Source organism: Marmota monax, unplaced genomic scaffold (assembly GCF_021218885.2).
Source record: "Marmota monax isolate L192 unplaced genomic scaffold, Marmota_monax_Labrador192_F-V1.1 WCK01_AAM20220418_F8-fsc00025, whole genome shotgun sequence".
Classification (NCBI taxonomy): Eukaryota; Metazoa; Chordata; class Mammalia; order Rodentia; family Sciuridae; genus Marmota; species Marmota monax.
The window spans coordinates 18,782,170-18,803,071 of record NW_026691950.1 but is presented as its reverse complement, the minus strand read 5'-3'; positions in this window follow the sequence as shown (position 1 = coordinate 18,803,071).

Sequence of the window (20,902 nt, the reverse complement as noted above, 5' to 3'; positions counted from 1 at the left end):
TTGAATGACTGGGTTGTGACTGTAGGCAGGTAAAGCATGGCTGGAGGAGGTAGATCACTGGAGACATGTCCTAGATGAGGCGATTTTTTTGTAGACCCTCCCCTTACCCTTTCACTCCGTTTGGTTCCTAACCCCACCATGAACTGGGGCAGCTTTTCTCCACTGAACCCATCCCCCATGGTATACTGCCTCATGTTAGGCCCAGAGCAATGGAGCCACCCATCTACAGATTGAGATCTCTGAACCATGAGCCACAAAGGAACTTGTCCTCCTCTAACTTGTTCTTGTCAGGCGTTTTGGTCACAGTGACTAAAACACATACTTTTCTAATATTTAACTGAAATCAGAATCACTGTGAAGATTGTATAGAACATTGATTACTTTAATAGTTAATATTAAATTATAATAATAAATTATAATAATAACTTCAATATTCCAATAATTTTTTGTTAATATAATAGACACTATTTAGCTTAAAATATTTTAATTTAAAACTGAACTATGCTATTAATCTCTCATGATGTGTCAAATATCTAGATAACAAATTCTTGAGGTATTTTGTTTTTAATAAAACCAACATTAAAAATGTTTGTAATTTTAGTACTCTCTGGAAGACCCATCATGCAGCATACTTTTTTTTTCACTTTTTATTGTAGTAAAATACAAATAACATAAAATTTACCATCTTAATATTTTTAAACCTATAGTTTAGAGGTATTGTGTATATCGCCAATATTAGACAACCACTATAACCGTTCATTTCCATAAACTCTTTTCTTGCTATGGAATGGAAACTCTTACCCATTAAATCATAACTCTCTGTTTTTGTCTCCCCAAATCTCTCATAAATATGATTTCAGTTTCCAAGACATTTTTTTTTGCCCATTTCAATGCTTTATTCACTCAAATTACTCAATACAGTTTCACTCTATAGGTTCTTCTTCTTTTTTTATTATTTCTTACCTACATGACTGTAGTGGAGCACATTACAATCATAATTATCCATTCACAGCATAATTTTTCATAATTCTGTATATAAAGTATATTCACATCAAATTATGCCATTATACATGAGCTCTCTTATTATTTTTTTTTTGCATTACAATTCTTAATACACCTTGTGGTATACCACAATTTATCATATCTCTGTATATAAGGTATGTTGACACCAAATTCACATCTTCATACATGTATTTTGTAGAATGATGAGAGTCTCCTTCCACCATCCAAGCTATTCCTCTTCTCCCTCCTTTTCCCTCCCACCCCTCTTCCCTAAAACCAAGAATCAACAAATGGAATGGATTCAAACTAAAAAGTTTTTTCTTAGCAAAAGAAATAATATGTGAGGTGAATAGGGAGCCTATATCCTGGGAACAAATTTTTACCCCTCACACATCAGGTAGAGCTCTAATCTCTAGGGTCTACAAAGAGCTCAACAAGATAAGCACAAAATAATAATAATAATAATAATCATCATCATCATCATCATCATCATCCAATCAATAAATGGGCCAAGGACCTGAACAGACATTTCTCAGAAGAGGATATACAATCAATCAACAAATATACCAAAAAAAAAATGCTCACCATCTCTAGCAATCAGAGAAGTGAAAATTAAAACTACTCTAAGATCTCACTCCAGTAAGAATGGCAGCCATTATGAAGACAAACCATAAGTGCTGGTGAGGATGCGGGGCGGGGCGGGGGGTGGGGGGAGGGAAGGGTACACTTGTACATTGCTGGTGGGACTGCAAATTGGTGCAGCCAATTTGGAAAGCATTAGGGAGATTCCTTGGAAAGCTGGGAATGGAACCACCATTTGACCCAGCTATTCCTCCTCTCGGACTATACCCAAAGGACCTAAAAACAGCATACTACAGGGACACAGCCACATCAATGTTTATAGCAGTACAATTCACAATAGCTAAACTGTGGAGCCAACCTAGATATCCTTCAATAGATGAATCGATTAAAAAAAATGTGACATTTATACACAATGGAATATTACTCGGCACTAAAAAATAACAAGATCATGGCATTTGCAGGGAAATGGATGGCATTAGAGCAGATTATGCTAAGTGAAGTTAGCCAATCCCAAAAATACAAATGCCGAATGTCTTCTCTTATATAAGGAAGCGGGGGTGACTCAAAATCAGGTAGGGAGGGAGAATATGGGAGGAAGATTTCCTCGAGATTTTTATTATTCTAGGAACTCATGTAAGTGCTATCACACAGTATTTGTCTTTTTGTAAATAGTTCATTTCACTTAACATAATGTCCTAATTTTCATTTCTTTCTTTCTTTTTTTTAATGTTGAAAAATATTTCACAGTACATATATATCACATTTTTGTTCAACCATTCATTTATTAATGGCCACTTGGGTTGCCTCCACATTTTAGTATTTGTGAATAATGATGCGAAGAATGTGATTATACAGATATCTCTTCAAAACCCAGTTTTTAATACTTATGCAGTCTATTTTCTTTATTTTTCTTTCTCATTTTTAATTCTTTTTCAAGGAACTGATATATTGTTTTCCAAAATCAGTGTATGATATTACATTCCCACCTGCAGTACATAAGAATTACAATTTTCCCTTATCTGTGCTATTATTTATTTAAGTAATGATTGTGGGCTAATTGTGGGTGGTAACTCATTATAGTTTTGTTTTGATTTTCCCTAATGGTTAATATTCTTAAACATCTTTTCATGTATTTATTGTTCATTAACACATCTTTAAAGAAATTTCTATTCAAGCATTTTTCCCACTTTTGAATTTATTTGTTGAACTTCTTGTTGCTGTTGTTGTTTTAGAGGTCTGCTGGATATTATCTCCTTATTAAATATATGATTTGCAACTATGAAGTTGCAACACCCATTCTGTTGGTGATTTTATATGCCCTTTACAGTGTCTTTTGATAATTTTTTTCATTTTCATGTACTCTCATTGGTCTGTATTTTCTTTTGTTGCTTGTGCTTTGGGCATCAATTATAAGATATTATTGCCAAATTGAGTATCATGAAGTTTTACATTATGTTTTCTTCTAATATTATCATTGTTTTAGATATTACATTTGATCTTTAATTTATTTTAAGATAATGTTTATATCTATCTATCTATCTATCTATCTATCTATCTATATATATATATATATATTATATATATATATAGTTTTAAATTATATTTAATTACAACTAGTTATAATTAATTAACAATTCTCTTGCATGTGAATGGCCAGTTCTCCCAGGACCATTTTTTGAAAAGGTGGTCTTTCTTTTATTGAATAGTCTTAGAAAACTTGTTAAAAGTCATTTGACTATATATCTGGTTATGAATTTCTAGGCTGTATGTTCTACTCCATTGATCTATATGCTATTACTATACTGGGTTGATTACTGTAGCTTTGTAAATGAATTTTTGAAATCAGAAAATATGCTCTTCTCTTTCAAGATTGTTTTGGCTATGTGGGATTCCATACAAAATTTTCTTAAGCAAAAAATTATCCTTAGGATTTTGATAGGTATTACACTGAATCTGTACAGTGCTTCTAGTAGTATTGATATTTTAATATTGTTTAGTGTTCTGTTGCATAAACATATCATATATTCCTTTATATATTCCATTCTTCATTTCTTTCAGCAATCCATTATGGTTTTCATTGCACAATTCTTTCCCATTATTATTATTATTGTGTGTGTGTGTATGGTGCTAGAGATTGAACCCAGGGCCTTAGTACATGCAAGGCAAGCACTCTACCAACTGAGCTATATCCCCAGGCCTCTTTCTCATTATTGATAGAGTTAATTCCTAAGTATTTTATTCATTTTCATGCTACTGGAATTGGTTTTGAATTTTTCTTTTCAGAATTTCCATTATTAAAAGATAGAAATACAACTTTTGTATTTGAGTATGTGTTGACTTTTATCCTATTTTATGAATTCTTATGAATTCTAACTGTGTATATAGGGGAATCCTTAAGGTTCTCTATGCTTAAGATCAGACTGTTTCTACCTTTCCATTTCAAATGGTTTTTATTTCCCTTTCTAGCTTAATTAATTTGGGCTAGACCTTCCAGTAATATGTTCACTAGAAGTGTGAAAGCAGGTAATCTTTGCCTTTAGTTTATCTTGGCCATTAATATATATTCTTTGGAGAAATTTCAAAGTCCTTTAATTTTTGAATTGTTTTATTTTATTTTTTTGCTGTAGAATTTTAGAATTCTGTGTATTCTGGATATTAACTCTTTATTAAATGTATGATTTGCAAATAATAGAGGAAAAGCTAAAGTTTTTTCACCACAGAGTGTGAATTTCACTGTGATTTTTTCATGTATGACTTTTATTACATTGAGATATTTTTCCATATATATATAGTACTGGCTGAACTCAGGGGCACTTGACCACTGAGCCACATTTTGTATTTTATTTAGAGACAGCACCTCAGTGAATTGCTTAGCACCTCACTTTTGCTGAGGCTGGCTTTGAACTTGAGATCCTCCTGTCTCAGCCTCAAGAGCCACTGGGATTACAGGCCTGCACCACTGCTGGGCTTTCTATATCTTGTTTATTGAATATTTTTCATCATGAAAAGGTATTTAATTTTATCAAATGCTTTTTTTAGCATCAAAATTAGATTATTAGGTGAATAAGTGTGGTGAAAGGCAGGGGCTAGGTAACAGCTCCTGTACTAACAGCTGTCATTGACTAAAACTAACCACAATTTATGTTTTCTCTAGATGTTGCAAGGCTGTAGAATCCTCAAAAGTTTCAAAATTGGATAGATTCTGTCTACGCAATTTGGTTTAGGCAGAAAGACTTCTGGTACTTCCTGCTCCACAGTTTTCCCATAACAATTAAATATTTCAGAATCCATTTTGATTGGCAAACTATTTTCTTTATATCCACAATTCATCTGTTTCCTAAAGATACAAATGGTGTTAGAGATACATTTCATATGAACATAATTTAGTTGAGACTCATTAAAAATTGATTTATACTTGATTTAGCCAATTGTAAAAAAAATTATTATCCTTAATAATAAATACTGAAACTGAAAAGATACAACTGAAATTGAAAACTGAGGATACTCTGTATTATACACACACACACACACACACGAATAAGAATATTTTAGCATATATATAGCAAGCAAGCAGACATCATTATGATAGGAAACATAAAGCTGTAAGAGATGGGAACATGAGATTAAGGGAGTAATTCTATGAACTGAACCCAATACGATGATCACCACATGCTTTCTTTTTTTAAAGAAGCAATTAGCCTGCAGCCCTGCCTGGCTTAAATCAACAGAATATATTGCATTCCTCAGAAAAGCACCTGTTATCTGAAAGAGAAGTGCGAACAAAATGCTGATAAAATGAACACAAGTTACCCTGAAGTGTATGAAGGGGTACTTTTGGGACCTTTATACACATCAGATCCCAGAATTCAAGGAGGTAAGTGCAATTCCTACAGTCATAAAATTTGTAAGAATATGTTCTGATTAGAACTGGTTAGCATGGATCAACATGATCTGGAGTTGTCCTGCATAGTGGGGACTTGAAAGTCTGATGTCATCCTGCTTTCAGCCAAAAGTGAACCTGGAGAGGATTCTCTAGAACCTTCATGGGAATGCTGGTAAAACTGGAGGTCAGGAGGGGCATGCAATCCTTCTACTCTCTGAGATGACCTACTCTCTCACTTGAGAAGGTTCAGTCTCCCTTTCCCTATTCCTTCTAATAAAGTCATGCTTGTTACTCTGAGTGACATGTCTGAAATCTTTCTGATGTGATTTTAAGAATCAAGGTTTGAAGAGGAGATTCCCATGGCTGATTGTGTTTTGTTACAGGCCAGTGCCCTGTAACAACTGCTTATATGAAACCTGGAAGTCCAATCTAATGAGAAAATATTTGCAAACAACAAAGCATAGTATTTGCAATATCCAAAAAAAGAGAAAACAGAAAGAAGTGCTATATTTTTATAATTCCCTGATGCTTCTTAGAATCCACTGAGTGCACCATGGAACTGTCAATATTTGTTAATAGCATAATCCATAATTCTATACAAGAAACTATGCAAATTGGTCATACTACTTAATATCGTTTTTCTTAATTTTTCCCTTAATAATTAACTCTTTCAAAATTTATTTTGATTGGCAAACTATTTTTTATATCCATAATTCATCTGTTTCCTAGAGATATAAATAATGTTAAAGATACATTTTGTATGAACACAATCTTAGTTACTGAATAAGGATAGACATGACATTCATGTTAGGAGAAAAAAATTAAAATTAAAATAAGAAACACAATAAATAGTAAAAAGGAAGCTAAACCAGGCCCAAAGTCAATTGTTTCATTTTTTGGACATATTATTCTTTTAAAATATGCTTTCACTGCATTTGATTTGCTTATTTTAAAATTTTTGTTTTATTCCTTCACTGCTACTATGTAAACACTTTTTAAAAACATTATTGTAGAACTCTCTCAGCGCTTGGATATGTTTTTTCTGTGTTCCCAAATTCAGTTTTTATGGTTATGAAGCAACATCAGTTAAAGAGTCTCATAGCCATATCTTTGTGACATTATTTTGTGATGTGAGCATAGAAAAATACCAGAATGTTTTTTGTAGTTTTTTTTTCCTATTTTTCTACATAACTATGGATGACATTTTTTTTTATCCTGAAACAGTTCATTATAAATGACTCAGTGTTTGTTCCCTTTCCTAGTGATGGATGTTGTGTTCCTGTAAAGTGGGAAATACTGCTATTACTTTTTGTTATGTTTCCTAAAGGTTTCACTGCTACAGAAACTGTATTTATTTTGGATTTTTCTGTCAGATCCTTAAAATGTGCCATATTTAAGTGTGCTACATATAGGCTTTCCTGCGAAAATGATACTCTTTGCCAAACCACAACATCATTCCTTCTGAATGTTTTTGAATGTGCTCAAGGAAGTCTGTAAAACACAACAAAATCTGAAACACAGCAATGTTTTCTTATAAAATTATCTTGCTAAATTGAAGGACAACTAATAAACTTAGTCATGTTTCATGTCAGTGAACTTCTACTGCTTACAACAATGTTCTAAAAGCCCATATTTTACCTGTCCTTATGTTTTACTTTAGCTACTTTTAATGGCTAGCATGCATAGATCTCACTTGTATCTGTTATCTTAGAAATACTGTCAATCAAATAAGTTACTAAGGGTAGACAATGTCATTCATCTTAGGAGAAAAAAATTAAAATTAAAAGAAGCACAATAAATAATAAAAAGGAAGCTAAACCAAGCCCAAAGTCAATTGTTTCCCTTTCTGTACACTAAGAAGAAAGATTTTAATTATATTTATTATTAAACTGTATTTAATGTCTTCTGGTAAATAACAAAACTTGCTATGAGAACTAACAAATATCTTATTCAGAAATTTCTCTATATCTTTCAACAAATATACAGCTTTATTTACCCATAATAAAGTTACAACAAAATTTATTTTACTAACAGTATTTTATATATATATATATATATATATATATATATATATATATATATATATATATATAATACTTATATACTTATTGCATTAAATAGAACATGATATGAACTAAAGTAGATGTTGTACATACATTATCTTTACAACAAACTTGCAAGATTTCAACACTACTCAGATAAAGAAAATTAAGCTTTAAGAGGTTAAGTGACTGGATGAAAGTTTATGAATTGCACAGAGTGCTACGGAGAGTGTCAAAAAATAATTGAGAGTTAAATAATTTGATCAAAACACACACAATTAAAGAATAATTTTCTCTAAAATAGAAATTGAAGAAAAATTCCCCAAAACATAAATTTTTTTATAATATGCCTATCATGAAAAGTGAATTTTTCTAACTTTGCCAGAATGAACTAATAAACCAATTCTGCTTTAAGGATTTTCATCCAATAAAGAGAAAAATTTTGAGGACTTCACAATATTGCAATTATTTTACCTGTGATTTTAAACATGAAAGAGAAATTTATCTAATGCTACTTTGAATTAACATCTCATTTCTAATTTGTCTCAATATTATTATTTTAGTCATTGACAGTATAGTTATACCACTTGTAGTTAATTATATTTTCTTAAATTTCAGTAAGCAAAAATAATTTAAAATATTAGCCAACACATAAATACACAAAAATGTAATTAGCAAGTCATCCTGATTTCGAGAATATCAGTAACTTTGTAGTGTTGCATTCCTTTTCTGATTTGAGGTCCCTCCATTCGCAACTTTCCACAACATAATTAGATTAAGAGTCTCAGCAGGAGTAAATTTGACATTGATAGTACTAACTTGAAAGGAGCAAATACAATGGTAGAATTAGAACAGAATTTATCACTATTTTTCAATAGAAAATGATCTAGTTCCTAAATATGAATATAAAACTACCTAGACAACAGCAATGTTTGATGAGCAAGGAAACATAAGGAGACTAATATATTTTGCCATCTTATCATTTTTATGATTTATCCATTTTAGTTATCCCTCTTTTATTTGTTCCTTTTATTTATGCCTCAGTCTTGTTACTGGGTCTTGACTTCCTGATGAATTTATTATTTATCTTTTGATGAGTCATTCAGCCATGCCCCAGATCATGCAGTCACATTAGTGTATGTGTGTGTAGGCTGGTGTGGGGGGGGGTGGTTGTTAATACACATGACCTGGAACAAACAAGTAATTGTCCCAGAAAACAATTTAATCCTTTATTTTACTTCCTAAAATTCTAATTTTAATTCTAATTTCGGTAAAGGAACAGTCAGTGTCATACTTTGTTTATGCTAAGCAGGCACTTTGGACTTGTATATTGGAAATGGGATATCAAATCAAGAAAGAAAATAGTAAGAACTTTAATGTACTGAAAGAGAAGATGTTTTTATTCTCTCAGAAGATCTACTCTACATCAAATATTAGCTCAATAATCTGGTTAGGTTTAAAGGAAAAGAGATATAGTCTGAAATCCTTTTTTATCATTGCGATTTGGTGATATTTATAATACCCTATAGGACAAAAATAACTGTTTGATTCCCAAATATGTGGATGTGGATGTCGTATATAAACTTCAAGTGTTATTTTTTTTTTCCTTAATGAAAGACACACTAAAAATCCAAAGTTTTTAAAATCAACACAAGTTTTAGATTTTGAAGAGGTTTTAGCCTAAGCAGTCAGTGCCATTCAAAGTAAAGATTCCATTTGGCTATAAAAAAAGAAAATTTGGTCTGTTATAAAATGATATGAATCATTCATTTTTAAACAAACACTTGAGGATTGTTTTCTTACTTGGAGGTGGTCAAAATTGATAAAATCTGGATTCAGTTCCAGTCTTTGAATTTCCATCGTCTTCATCTTTGATCACTAGACTTGACGATTTCTTCCAGTTGAGCCTCACTCATATATTCAGAAACAAGAAAATCCAAGGGCAAAAATAATAGAGGCATTTTTTTCTTGTTTCCTCCACAAGTTTCTCTCATGTTTTGTTTATTTTCAGCTACAAATCCAAGATACAAAATTCTAACACATTAATAGGATGAATTTTTATGAGATAGCCCTGCAGATATATAAATCTGTCTGTAATGAAAAAAGAGAAAGACTGCCTTGGTGAACATTCTGAGAATTAAAAAAAAAAAAAGAATAATAGCAATATAGCAACAAATAAAAACCAAATGACCAAAGATCATCTGTCTATTAATCAGATTTTTCATTATAAAGAATATATCTTATATTTACCAATTTGATTATAAGTTACTATTGTTTATAATCATTTTTAAATCTCAAGTGAGTAGGTAATTACAAAGTCAGATTATTTCATACATGTTATAAAGGGGTTCTTTATTTCCTCATGTTCTCATTGACAAAATGATGCTAATATAATGGTTAAAACAGAGAAAAGAGTAGAATGACAACGCTATTTATTTTTAACAAAATGTGTCTTCTTCCATATATAAATATTAAAGATTTTCATTTATTAGTCTGCTTTGGATTTTGTCAGTAAAGAGAAAAACTGACAATGAAGATTTATTTTAGTAAAATTATATATTCATGGATAGCTTTGTAAGTACCACAACTAAACAAAAATGTAAAACAGAGAGTCAGTATATTATTGTAAAGTACTGGTGATAATAATGGATAAGACCGTAGCTGGGGTTCAGTGATGCTGCTCTGGAAGCCTGGTCTCTGATAATATTCTAACTAACTCTTGTTTTTGAATTTGTATGAATATGTCTCCATTTTTGCATAAGCTTTGCTAATCCAGAGTTTATTTTCCTCTGATTCAAGTATTCGGTATCAGACATTCTACTTTCTCTGTGGTCTGTCAGCATTTTTGAGCTTGCTTGATGAAGGGAGTTTCTTAAACCCTTTCAGTGGAAAAAGTAATTTTCCTGCTGTCATGAAAGTTGAAATAGAGGATCTGGTTCTGAAACCCACATGCCTGATTCCTGCAGGAAGATACTAACAGTCTCAAGAAGGAGAGTGTCTCAAAACTCATGTTTAAATACCTCAAAGTGTCAAAATGAAATGAAATGGAATCAAATTATGTAAAAATTTTATCTCAAAAAATATTCCTTCCCTATCAAATGTGAGTATTCATATATATTGTCTTCTAAAATTATGACTACCAGTCAAGGTTTGCATAAAGTGTCAACTATAATGATTCTAAGGATTGGTTTTGAAAATAACAAAACATCAAAATCACCAGTAGTTGAAAAATTCAAAACCATTTTTATCTTTTAAAATATCACATAGTTCTATATCTTGCATATCTGATTTGGAATCAACACATGAATGACTTATAAATCTACTTCATTATGTTATACAAACCTTTCCTAAGATTTAAACTCCCATCTTCTTTTTATTTCTTTATAAATAAGACTGTTTTCTAGACATAGATCCTCCCTTTATTCTTTCTCATGCAACCTGATTAACTACTGGATAACTTTGAATACTTAGTTTGATGTCATTATATCCTGAAAGCCTTTGATCTTTTAAGCTCAACTCATTCCTCAGAGTTAAATGCTTTTCCAATGTATTCACACAAATGCATAAAATCTTCATCATTGTTTTTATCATGCAATAATGAAAATATTTACTGACTCAACTGTCTCCTTCAGCAACAAGAAAACAGAGTCTACACATTTAAACCCTGTATGACCAGTATTCATCACAACACCTATCACAAGCACTCGAACCCCTTGTTATAATGCGAACTTCCAGAACACTGTTAGTAGGAAAACATCTCAGTCATCTTCTAAGACTGATTTTACTTGGGTACAATAGAATTGCAGAAACAGAGCTGTCCCATTTATTCCAAGTACTATATGTAGTGACAATGTAGAAGCACCATACACAATTCTCATGCTTACTATTTGGTCATAACTAAAACCTGCAACTAAGATTAAAAATCTACTAGCTGTTATGACTTACTGTTCTTTACCTGATTAACAGAGCTTCCAAAACCTGTGATTTATTTTTGTAATGATTCTGCTTATTTTATTGTTGTTGTTGTTGTTGTTAAGGATCAGCTTAAAAACAGGGACATGCCTTAACTATTAGTAATCTGTCTAGTATTTTATGTCCTATGTTACCAAAAAAAAAAAAGTTACTGCCTTACTACAATCTAACTTGATTTGTTTTTTCTAAGGGTGTTTATTTAATGGAAATAACACACTAAGCTACAGTGTGAAATAGCACATTAACAATTAGTACCAGGTTGGTTATTCAAACAGCTAGTGATGCAATTTTAAGAGCTCCCCAAAGTGCTTTAAAGATTGAGAAAACATTTGTGTCATTACAAAGCCATAGTTTAAAGCTTATGAGTTTTCCACTCAACTAAGAAAAGCATTTAAAACAACCCACAGAGGATAGTATAGAACCAAAATAGGTGAATCTGTAATTACTAGGAGCATTACAATAGTTCAGCATTCTAAACAGGATCACTCTTTTAGGTGTGAATATTTAATGCTAAAATACATTTTTTTGTAATAGCCATCAGTAGTCAGTTTTTCTAAGTTAATCATGCCTTGGAAATTTGGTCTCTAGAAACTTTCTTTGTTTATGAAACAAACAAATTTAGCCATCTAGGTCACTCTGAACTTATTTTTACCTTTCAAGTCAAATTTGGTTTAAAAATAGTATTTCTGTTTCAGATAAGTGCTTTTAGCTTCACTGAAGATTGGTTCCAATTTAACTATTTGGACAGAATTTTTCTACAATTGTCATGGGTCAGCTCATATCTTTCCATTTGAACTATTGTACTGCCTACCTGGCCTCTAATCTCCCCTTCTTTAAAATCATCTGAATACCCTCATCAAGCCATTCTTCATATACTGAAACTCTTACAATATCAACAGACACTGTGGTTCAGCTTAAGACTGGAAGTTCAGATCTTGGTGTCCTCACTATTATCAAGGTACTCAAGCCATCTTTTGGGGAATAATAATAATATAGTTTATGTATAAGATTACCAATGGGAGTAAGCTTTAGTGCATGCGTGACACAGCTGCATCTGGTTTTTTTAAGCAGTCAAATAATTAACTCTCAGACATAGCACCCCATTTTTAATATCTACAATTTTCACATACTACAGCAATCTCTATTCTCTTATTTATATAGCAGTATTGAGATGCTATTCATTTACCTTAAAATTAATCCTCAAAGTTAATATGCTTATTAGATGGTCTTTTTTTTATTGTAGTCATTGAAGTAGGTGCTAAGCGGCATGATGCTCTAATTTTAATTTTTTTTAATTCGAACCTTGTATTCTCACACCTCTGTCCATTTATTCCTGCACTTTTCTGTTTATTATAAACCCCCTTTCTTCTATCAGATCTGTGCTTGAACTTCTACTCTTCCCTGAAGGTGTAGTTAATAATTTCACCATTCTAGAAGGAAAATCCAACCTACCTTAAAAAACAAGTCTCCTTCTTCTTCCCACTGTTATAAACAATATTATTTTTCATTATAGCCATTAAAATGATTTTTTAAAAAAATAAACAGAAAATATGTGTTGTTTTTATCTATTTCCTCAATAAACTCTGAACTTCTGAAAGGAAAGGATTGTGTATAGTGCTTTCAACATAGAAGATACTTGGTATTTGTTAAATTACCAGCCATTCATTTTGATAATTAGAGGAATAAACACCCTTTCAATCAAGGTACTTCCTAGGCTGTCTAATAAAACACTGAGATTTTTAAATAAATAATTATTCTTTTTAATCTAACTAAAATTAAAACAAATTAAAATTTCACAATGTGTTTGTCAACTTCCCTCATTTGATTCGAGTTTTCCTTGAAAAGAGAGATATTGTTCCAGTGCCTAGAAGGATTCCAAAGCCACAGAAACAGTGTTGACTTTTGCTTACTCAGACTACTGAGTTACAATGAAATAATGGTTGTAGTTTATGTCTTTTCTGTCAGCAAAAGACAAGAATGTAAAGGTTAAAATAATACTTATTTCTCTGAATATATCACTCTCCCAAATCCCAGTAGGAATAAAAATAATGTGTCTTTTAGAATTACATTAGGCTACTTGTAAACATTCTATGACCACTAATGGGGATGACACCCAGATAAATTCATATAGAGTGTAGAAATATGGCCTTTGATTCAAATTTCTTGAGTAAAAAGAGAAAATAACTGATGATTCACTTTTTTGACATTGGTTGCTGCTTTTACTGTGTACCATGTATCATTGATTTTGCAGAAATATAACCCTAAGAACTCTGTTCTTTAGTTGGGGCACCCTTGATGTTCTATATCAAATATCCTCCAAAAAGAAATGTACTTCAGAAAGTTTTGTCAACTTCCCTCATTTGGTTCCAATTTTTCTTGAGAAGAGATATTGTCCTAGTGCCTAGAAGAATTCTAAAGGGAGGATTCCCTCCTTTTCATAATAATGGCTAATAGTATATATTAATTCATCTCATGCTCTGGACCAGATATCCTATCAATTCCTTCATTGGAATTACTTCATTTAACATTCATAAAATCTCAAAGAGACAGTGAATTTTTTCTCATTTTATACAAGTGCAACTAAGGTACAAAGTAATTAAATAGCTTGTCAATTGTCCCACAACAAGTTAGTAGTGAACCTGGAGTTTGAATAGATTTCTTATTTTCCTTGAAAGGCCTATGTCTACCTTAGAGCACTTTACACTTTCATGGATACTTCAAAATTGTATCCAGAATACAAAATAAAAGCAGTGATCTTAGTTTCTGTGATAATTACAGACTCCATTTTTGGAAAGACATTACCACATTTTTTTTCTATGCAGCTCTTCACTCTTCTCCCAAACCCATATCTCACATTTTATTTTTTGAATACATAATGATGAAATTTATTTACAGACAAGTCAAGTGTAAAATGAGGCAATAGGTTACTCTTGGATTATCTCAAAATCACAGCCAAGACTTATTTAAAATTTTACAAAAGTAATCATAATTTATGTTTCATAATAAATATCAAATCTTTGAATAATATGAATGACACTTACATTGTTTTTTTTTTTAAACAGAAGAATGTTTTGCCATATTTTGTCACTGAATTTTAAGAATTTGGACATGGAGACATTACATTGAAAGCCACCATTCCATCAATTCTTTTTTTTTTTTTTAGGGTGACTTTTTTTTTAGAGAGAGAGAGAGTAGAGAGAGAGAGAGAATTTTTAATATTTATTTTTTAGTTTTCGGCGGACACAACATCTTTGTTTGTATGTGGTGCTGAGGATCGAACCCGGGCCGCACGCATGCCAGGCAAGCGCGCTACCACTTGAGCCACATCCCCACTCCCACTTACATTGGTTTTTAACAGGGAAATAGAACTATCTAGTAGATGTTATGTTCCAGTAAAGAAGATCGTTTATTTTATAGATATATTGAATCATATGTTGTAGCCTCATTTTTCAATTTCTCATTATTATAAGCTTCCTTGACTGAGCATAAACTGCTAAATGTATAACCATTTTTGGAAACATTACTGGTAAAGCTAGTAAAATATAGAAAAGAAAAAAAGTGATTCATTCATGCATCAAAGATTTTTTTCTAGTAATACTCTGTTAACATATATTATGGACAAGAGGGTTGAATTTTTTCCCCACTATTTTTTGTTTGCTTGTTTGGAACTGTAAATGTATCACTACCAAAAGAATCACAGAATCTGCTGGAAGGCAAACTGTAAGGATTCTGGCTGTTGAAATGTAAAAGGCAGTGCTTCTCTGGTGAGTAAACTCCTGGGGGAATTCCAACTGTTTCCCATGGTCAGAATATTCTGTAGTTTCTCTCAGGAACTAGTAAGTAGACTAATACATGCTCAATGCCTAGATGCTATGGTAATGTCCTTTGTGAGGAGGCTCTGTGCTAGGCTAGAGTCTTATCAGCCTGAACATTGATCTCAGACATTCAGCTTCTGGGATAAAGGAACTGTCTTAGACAACATCAATGTGTCACTGCTCCTAAACCTGCCCATGTAACAGTAACTTTATACAATGAGCAATAAGTACTAATGATGTCAGTGACCTAATATAGCCTATTGATATAAATAAATCTGGCAGCTTGGGTGAGCAGCTTTTACTTTGCCTCTGCACCTTACTTCTGTCTCCTTTTTCTTTGCTTACAGCAAAGAATGAGCAATATTTTTTTGTGTTTTTTTTTTCTCTAGACACTATTCCTTGTACCCATATTTTGAGCAGAATTGAAAGAAAATCACTGGCACTCAATACTCTATATATTCTATTTGGATACAAAAATCCATACTAGAAAAATGACAGCATAGTTTTTGAACATTTTTCTCACATTTTTATTGGTGCATTATACTTGTACATTATGAAGGGATTTATTGTTACATATTTATATACGAACACAACAAGATAGCATAATTTGGCCAATATCACTCCCAGCACTTCCACCCTCTCTTCCCACCTCCCACAATTTGGTTCTTTTCCTCTACCAATTTCCCTTTTATTGCATGAGATCTGTCTTTCTCTGTCTTTTCCTTTGACTCACTAGCTTCTGCAAATGAGAGAAAATATATGACCCTTGGCCTTCTGGGTTTGGCTATTTCTCTTAACATTCTTGTCTCTAGTTCCATCCATTTTACTGCAAAGAACATAATTATATTTTCCTTTCTTTTTTAAAAATTTTTTTAGTTGTAGATGGAGACAATATCTTTATTTTATTTATTTATTTATTTTTATGTGGATCATACCCAGCGCCTCATGCATGTGAGGCGAACACTCTACAACTGAGCTACAATCTGAGCCCTTTAGTTTTCTTTGAAGCTGAATAAAACTCCATTGTGTGTATGTACCACATTTTCTTTATCCATTCATACATTAATGGGCATCTAGGCTGGTTTCATAGTTTGGCTATTATGCCTTGTTCTACTATAAACATGGGCATGTAGGGTCACTGTTGTATGGTGACTTTAATTCTCCAGAAGAAATACTAAATAGTGGTACAGCTGGGTCATATGGTGGTTCCATGCCTAGTTTTTGAGGAACCTCCATACTTATTTCCATAGTGGTTTTATCAATTTACAATCCTACCAACAGCATTAAAATGTTACTTTTTTTTCACATCCTTTCCAGCATTTATCATTAATTGTATATGACTGCAATTCTGACCTATGTGAGATGAAATCTCAGTGGAGTTTTAATTTTTATTTACCTAATTGCTAATGATGTTTCACATTTTTTCATATGTTTTTTGGCCAATTCTATTTCTTCTTTAGACGTATCTGTTTTAGTCATTTGTCCATTTATTAATTGGGTTATTTGGTTTTTGGTGTAAAGTTTCTTGAGTTTCTTACCTATTTTAGACATTAATTCTCTGTGAGAAATGTAGGTAGCAAAGATTTTTCTCCCATTCTATGGGTTCTATCTTCTCATTCTTAATTGTTTCCTTTGCTGTGTATAAGATTTTTAATTTGATGCCATCCCACCTATTTACTCTTGACATTATATTTGGAATTTTGGGTGTTTTGCTTTGCGTTTTTTAAGAAAAAAATAGTAGTGTAAATTTTCCACTATCTAGGCATATAGATAAGTTTTGGTAATCCACACTCATATTGAAAAAAAGAAAAATGTAAACACAGGTAATGGATTCATTCAGCAACTTGGGTCCACATGCTAAAAATAACCATTCCCCTATTGCAAACACATTTATTACATAATTTTCATACTCCAACCTCTCATTTAATTTCCTTGCCAAAAGAGTTTCTCCTGATTCATTTAGGTTGGTTTGCTTAATTCAGAATATTCTTTAATATCAATGCATTTTCCTTGAATATCAAATAAAACAAATGCCTGGAAAAAATCCAAAAGACTATTAAACACTACAACTTAGAGTACTAACTAATGCATCAACATTCATTTAAACAACAAATATTTATTGAATCTTTATCAAATAAAATGCATTCTAGATATTGGGACATCTTTCTAAAACAAAGCACAATCCTGTGTAACTACCTAAACATTAAAAATTGCATATCACCCTGCCCCACTGCTTTCCTAATACTAATTGATCTCTTTGTTCTCCAGTAATTATTCTAATTTTTTTATTTTATTTTATTTTATTTATTTATTTAATTTTTTATTATTATTTTGTGTGTGTGTGTGTGTGTGTGGTGCTGGGGATTGAAATCAGGGCCTTGTGCATGCAAGGCAAACACAATTGAGCTATATCCCCAGGTCCTATTCTTATTTTTCAACACACCTTTATACCAGCACTCTCATGTTTACATGATCTAGAACAGATAAGGTATACTATCATTGGTAAAAAAAAAAAAAATGCAGCAATGAATTTAACATTGTAATTAATTATCTAAAAAAAATCACTATTTAAAAAAAATAGGGAATACAGATAATTCTAACACACTGCAATTGTACTTTGAACTAATTATTTTTAATAATACAAAATATTTGCATAAAATTCAGTTATTTGTAGCATTTGAAGTACATATCATCTATATCTGTGGCATCTTGACAGATGAAAAGTTTCCTTAAAGATTTTTCTTTTAATGTTAAAATGTTTGCTCAATGTGGATAACCTGCTTATTCTCTTTGAAACAAGTTTTATGTGTTTTTTATACCAAGTTTAGTTAGCTCTTCAGTACTCTGTCCCTTTTGCAAAATTGGAGTTATTTCCTTTTTCATTTGGGTTAAGGAAAAGGTTGAGATGTATGTTTAAAATATTAATTATTCATCAAAGAGTAGAACTGCACCCTGTATTTTGCCACAGAGAATAGATTGCTTGGAAAGATGTCAAGATTAAAAAAAAACTGTCAATAACTTTCTTGGCTGCTATTGTTCAAAACATTTTATTAGTATTTGATCGGTGTTCTAAAACAAACAAAATATACTCAGAATGTATGGACATTAAAAACAAATGTTCATATTGGAAGCCAAAATCTTTTACTCTTTAATATTGTTTCTATTCAAAAACAGAATTTATATTTAAACTTCTGGCATTATATTTTTTAGACAGGAGATATATTCCATCTGGATTACATCCAGATAACTTGAATAATTAGTCAAGGTCTGAGGAAGTATGTTGTATAGTTTAGGAAAAGTCACACAACAAAAATTGAGGAGATGTAGATCCAACCATGAGGCTAGCAAATTCCATCAGCTCTGAAAAGTAAGGAAGGTAAGAGTTCCTGCCTTATCTCTTTTTCTAAGGTTTATTGTTTTACTATATTAGATCAAAATCAAAATTATTTTAAATTTGAAATATTCTGTAATATAAGTGCTCAGGTTATAAATTTTTAATAGCAATGAAAATGTCTCAAAAAACCATTAATTACACATACAATTAAAAGCTATATAAAGCCAAAAGAAATGTATATGTATAATACACAGTTAATGGTGTAAAGTACATGTTCAGAAATATTAAAAGGAAATACACTAAATTGTTAACAATGATCTTCTGTGGTTATGGTAATTGTTTATAATTATTTTTTTAATCATATCCATATCATTTAAAAATTTTAATATGTGCTATTTTAATAAGAAAATTTAGAATTATCTTTCTCAGTTAATTTTGCTTATTTGATTTACTAGTAGTGAATATAAAAGTTAATCTATTTTTTACTTTTTCTATTTCTTTTTAATTAGTTACCCATGATAGTAGAATGCATTTATGTACTTTGATATATCATACAAAGATGGGATATAATTTTTCTGAAATTTTTCTGAAAATACATGTTGTAGAATCACACTGGTCATGCAGTCACATAAATATATAAACTAATAGTATCTGTTTGGTTCTACTACCCTTTCTATCCCCACATCCCCTCCCCTCCCTTCCTTTGACTTCCCTCTACCTAATCTAAGGTAATTCTATTTTTCTCTAATTAGCATCCTTATATTAGAGAAAATATTCAGCCTTTGGTTTTTGGGGGATTGGCTTATTTCACTTAGTATTCTCCAACTCCTTCCATTTCCTAGAAAATGCCATTTTCATTCTTCTTTAAAGCTGAGTAATATTTCATTGAGTGTGTGTGTGTGTGTGTGTGTATCACATTTTCTCATTTTCTTTATCTGTTCATCTATTTTGAAAGACACCAGGTTGGCTCCATAGTTTAGCTATTGTAAATTGAGCTGCTATAAACATTGTCATGGCTGCATTACTGTAGTATGCTGATTTTAAGTCCTTTGACTATAAACCAAGGAGTAGGATAGCTGAGTCAAATAGTGGTTCCATTCCAAGTTTTCTGAAGAATCTCCATACTGCTTTCATATTGGTTGTACCAATTTGCAATCTCACCAGCAATATATGAGTGTTCCTTTTCCCCCACATCCTTGCCACCAATTATTGTTGCCTGTATTATTGATGATCGCCATTCTGAGAGGAGTGAGATAAAATCCTAATGTATTTTTGATTTGCATTTCTCTAATTGCTAGACATGTCGAATACTTTTTCATATATTTGTTGACATCCAGACCCAACAATATGCTGTCTTCAAGAGACTCACCTTATGGGCAAAGAGGTCCAAAGGCTGAAGGTTAAAGGATCACACCACACATATGGATTCCATAAACAAGCAGGGGTTTGCATCCTCATCACAGAAAAAGAAGACTTCAAGCCAAAGTTAATTAGAAGAGACAAAGAAGGACATTTCATACTTCTTAAGGGAACTCAAAAAACTTAACATCAAATAAAAAAATAAATAAATAACCCAATCAATAAATGGGCTAAGGAGCTGAACAGACACTTCACAGTAGAAGTGACACTTTATCCTTACTTTACTGATAATGGTTTAAAAACTCAAGATTGGTTTATTTGAATTTAAAATTCAAGTTTTGCCCTGAATTTCTCATTCAATTATATTGTCTGCATCTTCCATCCATTCTAAGATGAAGAAAAACATTTTATATTTTATATTATTTTTTTCTTTTTCTTTTATTAAAATTTATAGTTATATATAATAGTTGGGTTCATTCCAATAAATTCAAATATAGATGTCATTCAATTTTAGTTCATGATCCCTTTTTCCTTCCTTTTTTTCCTCCTTTCCTCCCTCTCCTGTTCCATTTTCCTATCTCTACTCTCTTTTCTTTGATCATCTGTTAATTTACATTTGATTGATTCTCTGTACATATGTATAAAGCTGAATTTTCCTTTCAAATATTTGTATATGCACATAATATGATTGTCTAAGAATTTATGCTACATTGTCTTTCCTTACATATCCCTCCACTCTCCCTCTTGGTATCCTTTTTCTACATTACTAATCTTCCTTTAACTTTATGTTATCCTGTGTTGTCCCATAGTCCTTGTATACTCTGGTCATGTTCTATTAAATTTTCCCTTTATTACATTGCGTATACTCAAGATCATGTACTCTGTCTTCAAGGCCTGAAGTTCTGTCTTCAAG